Here is a 6,939-nt window from a genome sequence, read left to right on the forward strand (position 1 = left end):
GAAGTTTTTCAGTGGTTGGTTGTTAAAATATGACAGGGAATGGAAGGAGTTATTTCAGTGGTTGGTTGTTAAAATATGACAGGGGCAATCCTTGAAAACAGATCCTGTAAATTGACAAATAATAATAATGTGGTCAGTAATTGTTGACATCCAAAAAGTAATGTATCAAAACGTTAGAACATGAAAAAAGCCCCAAATAGTGAAATATCTGTTCACAACTTTTCATGAAGGGAACTCTATCTATTAGTAACACATGCTGTTGGGACACAGGTTGTTCAACATTTTGAATTTCACTGGACACTTAATAATTGGTAACTTGTGAACATGTAAAACTGATTTTGGAGAGGGGGAAAGAAAGCAGTCCATGTGCGTTTAGCCCCTTTTATATTTTCGGAATACTTGATGCCAGCAGTGTGCTTCCATCAGTAGAACTGAATGACAGCAAACAGCCAATTCTCACGAAGAGAGCCTTAAAACAATAGGGAACAGCTAAATCTATCACTGTTATTACTGCTCTAGCTCCTTTCAAATCCAATGTGTTTTATTCATTACTGAAGTAATTCAAACTTTTTCAATACATACAGCCATATTATAAAAGGTACAGTGCATTCGGAGAGTATTCAGACCCCTTCCCTTTTTCCACATTTTGTTAAATTAAAGCCTTATTCCAAAATGGATTAAATAAATAAAACATCCTCACCAAAGCAAAACAGATTTCTAGAAAATGTTGCAAATTTATTTAAAAAAAAAACAACTTCAGAAATATTTTTATTTTATTTACCTAAGTATTCAGACCCTTTGCTATGAGACTCGAAATTGAGCTCAGGTGCATCCTGTTTCCATTGATCATCCTTGAGATGTTTCTACAACTTGATTGAAGTCCACCTGTGGTAAATTCAATTGATTGGACATGATTTGGAAAGGCACACACCTGTCTATATAAGGTCCCACAGTTGACAGTGCATGTCAGAGCAAAAACCATGTCATGAGGTCGAAGGAATTGTCCATAGAGCACCGAGACAGGATCGTGTCGAGGCACAGATCTGGGGAAGGGTACCAAAAAATGTCTACAGCATCGAAGGTCCCCAAGAACACAGTGGCCTCCGTCACACCAAGACTCTTCCTAGAGCTGGCCGCCCGGCCAAACTGAGCAATCGGGGGAGAAGGGCCTTGGTCAAGGAGGTGACCAAGAACCCGATGGTTATTCTGACAGAGCTCCAGAGTTCCTCTGTGGAAATAGGATAACTTTCCAGAAAGACAACCATCTCTGCAGCACTCCACCAATCAGGCCTTTATGGTAGTGGCCAGATGGAAACCTCTCCTCGGTAAAATGCACATGACAGCCCGCTTGGAGTTTACCAAAAGGCACCTAAATGACTCTCAGATCATGAGAAACAAGATTGTCTGGTCTGATGAAACTAATCTTTGGCCTGAATGCCAATCATCACGTCTGGAGGAAACCTGGCACCATCCCTACGGTGAAGCATGGTGGTGGCAACATTATGCTGTGGGGATGTTTTTCAACGGCATGGGCTGGTAGACTAGTCGAGGGAAATATGAACAGAGCAAAGCACAGAGAGATCCTTGATGAAAACCTGCTCCATAGCGGGGAAAAGGTTCACCTTCCAACAGGACAACAACACTAAGCACACAGCCAAGACAACGCAGGAGTGGCTTTGGGACAAGTCTCTGAATGTCCTGAGTGGCCCAGCCAGAGCCCCGACTCGAACCCGATCAAACATCTCTGGAGAGACCTGAAAATAGCTGTGCAGCAACGCTCCCCATCCAACCTGACAGAGCTTGAGAGGATCTGCATAGAAGAATTGGAGAAACTCCCAAAATACAGGTGTGCCAAGCTTGAAGCGTCATGCCCAAGAAGACTCGAGGCTGTAATCGCTGCCAAAGGTTCTTCAACAAGGTGCTGATTAAAAGGTCTGAATACTTATGTAAATGTAATATTCTTTATTTTTAAAATTGTGCTAAAATGTCAAACTGTTTTTGCTTTGTCATTATGGGGTATTGTGTGTAGATTGATGAGGAAGAAAAGCTATTTAATTAATTTTAGAATAAGGCTGTAACATAACAAAATGTGGAAAAAAGGGAAGTTCTGAATACTTTCGGAATGTACTGTATATACATATGAATATATATTTGTGTTTGTGTAGATATTTAGATGATTATATACTTTCTTATTGAAAACTTTGATGTTGACCATTTTCCTCAGTGTTTCAGAGCACTTCGACACATTTCAACAACTAGCCTGCTATCCGTCTAGGATTTGTTTGATTGAGAGATGATCCAAATTGAACTCCTTCCAAAGGGAACCCTCCATAGAACAGAATGCAATACTTTCTTTCCAATCTTCATTTCAGAAAATTGCAAGAAATAAACTTGAGGCAAATTGACCAAAAACTATATTTGATGTTGGCTTGAAATTTTATTTGGAGTGCCTCGTCAGGTTGATTTCTAAATGTCATAATCCAGCTACATTGCCCACACAAATACACGATATATACAAAAGTATGTGGACAATCCTTGAATTTAGTAGATTCGGCTATTTCAGCCGCACCCGTTGCTGACAGGTGTGTAAAATCAAGCACACAGCCATGCGATCTCCATAGAMAAACATTGGCAGTAGAATGGCCTTACTGAAGATCTCAGTTACTTTCAATGTGGCACCATCATAGGATGCCATCTTTCCAACAAGTCAGTTCGTCAAATGTCTGCCCTGCTAGAGCTGCCCAGGTCAACTGTAAGTGCTGTTATTGTGAAGTGGAAACGTCTAGGACCAACAATGGCTCAGCCACAAAGTGGTAGGCCACACAAGCTTACAGAACGGGACAGCCGAGTGCTGAAGCGCGTAGCGCGCAAAAATTGTCTGTCCTCGGTTGCAACACTCACTACCATGTTCCAAACTGCCTCTGGAAGCAATGTCAGCACAATAATAGCTGACTATTTGTCGGGAGCTTCATGAAATGGGTTTCCATGGCCGAGCAGCCGCACACAAGTCTAAGATACGCAATGCTAAGCGACGACGGACAAATCTGGGTTTGGCGGATGCCAGGAGAACGTTACCTGCCCCAATGCATAGTGCCAACTGTAAAGTTTGGTGGCGGAGGAATAATGGTCTGGGGCTGTTTTTCATGGTTCTGGCTAGAACCCTTAGTTCCAGTGAAGGGAAAGCTTAACGCTACAGCATACAATGATATTATAGACGATTCTGTGCTTCCAACTTTGTGGCAACAGTTTGGGGAAGGCCCTTTCCTGTTTCAGCATGACAATGCCCCCGTGTACAAAGCAAAGTCTGGACAGAAATGGTTTGTTGAGATCAGTGTGGAGGAACTTTACTGGCTTCTACAGAGTCCTGACCTCAACCCCATCGAACACCTTTGGGATGAATTGGAACGCCATATGCGAGCCAGGCCTAATCGCCCAACATCAGTGCCCAACCTCACTAATGCTCTTGTGGCTGAATGGAAGCAAGTTCCAACATCTAGTGGAAAGCATTCCCAGAAGAGTGGAGGCAGTTATAGCAGCAAAGGGGGACCAACTTCATATTAATACCCATGATATTGGAATGAGATGTTTGATGAGTAGGTGTCCACATACTTTTGGTCATGTAGTGTACATATTTAAGTTTTCACATTTCATTTAATTGGAAAATATTGTATCTTTAAACTCCCCACCACGTTAATAAAAAGCCCTATGGACAGAAAGTGCTTGCTATACTGGTCCTATATAGGCCATTGAATCACCACGGATCACTGTATTCTGGATGTAAATGATTATGTCTGCACTACTACTAGTCGTGTGTATCGATGTTTTTTTGTATCTTAGGCAGACAGATGGGAAGGTGATGTAAATGGTTACTTCGGGTGCTGCAAACTGTCACAATCTAGCTAGCTGTGTGTTGGTCTTTGGTGGAAGAAAAACAGACAGAAAAGGGCATACATTGTTTGTTTTGTGTTTTTATTTTTTATTTCTAGTTCATTTTGTTCTATTTACATCTAATGGCTATCAAAATCATTTTTTAACATAGTTTTTGGTAAATGGTAAATACTAGTAAGATTTTATATTTTTTACATATGTTTGTTGTACTTTGCGTTCATTCTTTTTATTTATACGCCACTTAGTTTGGATGTCTTTTTCTGTTTTGTGTGATTTCCTATGTGTTGAGAATTTAGAGACAAAATGCATTTCAGTATTTTTGAATTTGTTAAAATCTAGTTTCATAGATACATTTATCTATAGGGGAAATTATCTGATGTTATAAATTATATTTTAATTCATGTAAATAGACTATGGCTTCCTTTTTAACTGAATACATTTCTCTTCAGAGATTGTTTACATTATTAAACTGTAGAAATTTTCCTCATATACTGTAAAAAGTACATATTCATTGATTTGCCTCCCAAAAATAAAATCCTAATGAACAACGTCAAGGTTTGGACATGACATTACATGAGTTGTGCATTCATTGATGTGTCAGTGGTTGAGACGGTGTACATGGAGTACATGGAGCGAAGGGGATCTTGTCAGGTCAACTTTCGCTGTGGCACTATGATGTGGTGTTACAGTACACCACAAGAATGAGACAACACACAACATCAGTAGTTCAACTAGTTTAATATCTTAATCTTTCTTTCTGTGGCGCATATTCAGAAGGTATACATGCAGTGCCTGACTTTGTAGCAGGGCTCCATACTAGGCTGCACATTCTGACCGACAGTAATCAGTTATGACAACACATGAAAGCAAGAAAAGGGGATTTCTCTATTGAAAGGCTTACACAGCAAAGCAATATCAACCTTTTCCCACTGCTTTCTACAAAGAGAAACATCACATCTGACACAAGCATATTTGGTATGATTCTATAATTGTTGTTTTGATGCAGTGGTTTGGGAGGGGTGGGGGGGTCGCTTAGTATACAGTGTATGTGTCCTCAGTTATCCTTGCTAACGGGACGTATCTAGCTAGCCTAATGGACGCACGCACTGACTGATTAAGACTTCCCCATTAATGGTGTCTCTTAAGGAGCCACTGGCTAATTTTCCACTCAGCCTGCCTGTGATTCATGTCAGTGTGACGCTCTCTAACTGGCTGTCTCGGATCCCCCTGCAGCCTCAGCCTCTATGCGGCTACGAGACAGTAGGAGCCTCACTGAGCACCACAGCCCTATAGGGCCAACCCTGACTGCAGCACTCCCCTATTGGTTAAACAGAGAGACAAAGAGGCAGCCAGGTCTGTGCGGTGCTCAGCACAGTGCTTACCTATGTCACCTGTGTTGTGTAGTGGTGACGCACGGCTCTTCGCTACAGTAAAGGAAAGCCCGCCCCCTCTGATTCCCTCTGCCAATCAGTTCTCATTCTCCGCGCTCAATTAGGTCGGGCATCTTTCTGTGTTTTGTAAGACTGTTATGTATGACCCCAGTGGGATAGTTAACACACACACACCTTGTACACACACTGTAACACTCACTATATCATGAGGGTGATGCTGATGCTGTGGACTTAATTCTGCAGTGAGGGAGCAATGCAGAGTTGAATTACTGGTTTATTTACATTATTAATGACAATAGGATAGGGTAGCATAGGATACACATCTATATCAATTTAAATATAGGGATACACTGCTGAATTCAAGGATAGGCTACTACTGTACATATACAGTGCATTCAGAAAGTATTCAGACCCCTTGACTTATTCCACATTTTGTTACATTACAGCCTTATTCTAAAATTGATAAAATGTTTTTTTTCCCTCATCAATCTACATACAATAACCTATAATGACAAAGCAAAACAGTTTTTTTTTAAACATTTTTGCAAATGTATTAAATTTAAAAACTGAAATATAACATTTACATAAGTATTCAGACCCTTTACTCAGTACTTTATTGAAGCACCTTTGGCAGTGATTACAGCCTCGAGTCTTCTTTGGTATGACGCTACAAGCTTGGCACACCTGTATTTGGGGAGTTTCTCCCATTCTTCTCTACAGATCCTCTCAAGCTCTGTCAGGTTGGATGGGAAGTGTCGCTGCACAGCTATTTTCAGGTCTCTCCAGAGATGTTTGATCGGGTTCAAGTCCGGGCTCTGGCTGGGCAACTCAAGGACATTCAGAGACTTGTCCCAAATAGAGTGGTCTGACAGTCTTAATGTGCCTTTTGGCAAACTCCAAGCATGTTGTCATGTGCCTTTTACTGAGGAGTGGCTTCCGTCTGGCCACTCTACCATAAAGTCCTGATTTGTGGAGTGCTGCAGAGATGGTTGTCCTTCTGGAAGGTTCTCCCATCTCCACAGAGGAACTCTGGAGCTCTGTCAGAGTGACCATTGGGTTCTTGGTCACCTCCCTGACCAAGGCCCTTCTCCCCCAATTGCTCAGTTTGGCCTGGCGGCCAGCTCTAGGAAGAGTCTTGGTGGTTCCAAACTTCTTCCATTTAAGAATGTTGGAGGCCACTGTGTTCTTGGGGACCTTCAATGCTGTAGACATTTTTGGTACCCTTCCACAGATCTGTGCCTCGACACAATCCTGTCTCGGAGCTATACAGACAATTCCTTCGACCTTATGGTTTGGTTTTGGTCCCACAGTTGACATGCACTGTCAACTGTAGGACCCTATATAGGCAGGTGTGTGCCTTTCCAAATCATGTACAATCAATTGAATTTACCACAGGTGGACTCCAATCAATTTGTAGAAACATCTCAAGGATGATCAATGGAAACAGGATGCACCTGAGCTCAATTTCGAGTCTCAGAGCAAAGGGTCTGAATACTTATGTAAATAAAGTATTTCTGTTTTTTATTTCTAAAAGCCTGTTTTTGCATTATAGATTATTGTGTGTAGATTAATTAGGAAAACATGTAATTTTATACATTTTAGAATAAGGCTGTAACATAACAACATGTGGAAAAAGTCAAGGGGTCTGAATACTTTCAGA

The sequence above is a fragment of the Salvelinus sp. IW2-2015 genome, linkage group LG8 (genome assembly GCF_002910315.2).
Source record: "Salvelinus sp. IW2-2015 linkage group LG8, ASM291031v2, whole genome shotgun sequence".
Classification (NCBI taxonomy): Eukaryota; Metazoa; Chordata; class Actinopteri; order Salmoniformes; family Salmonidae; genus Salvelinus; species Salvelinus sp. IW2-2015.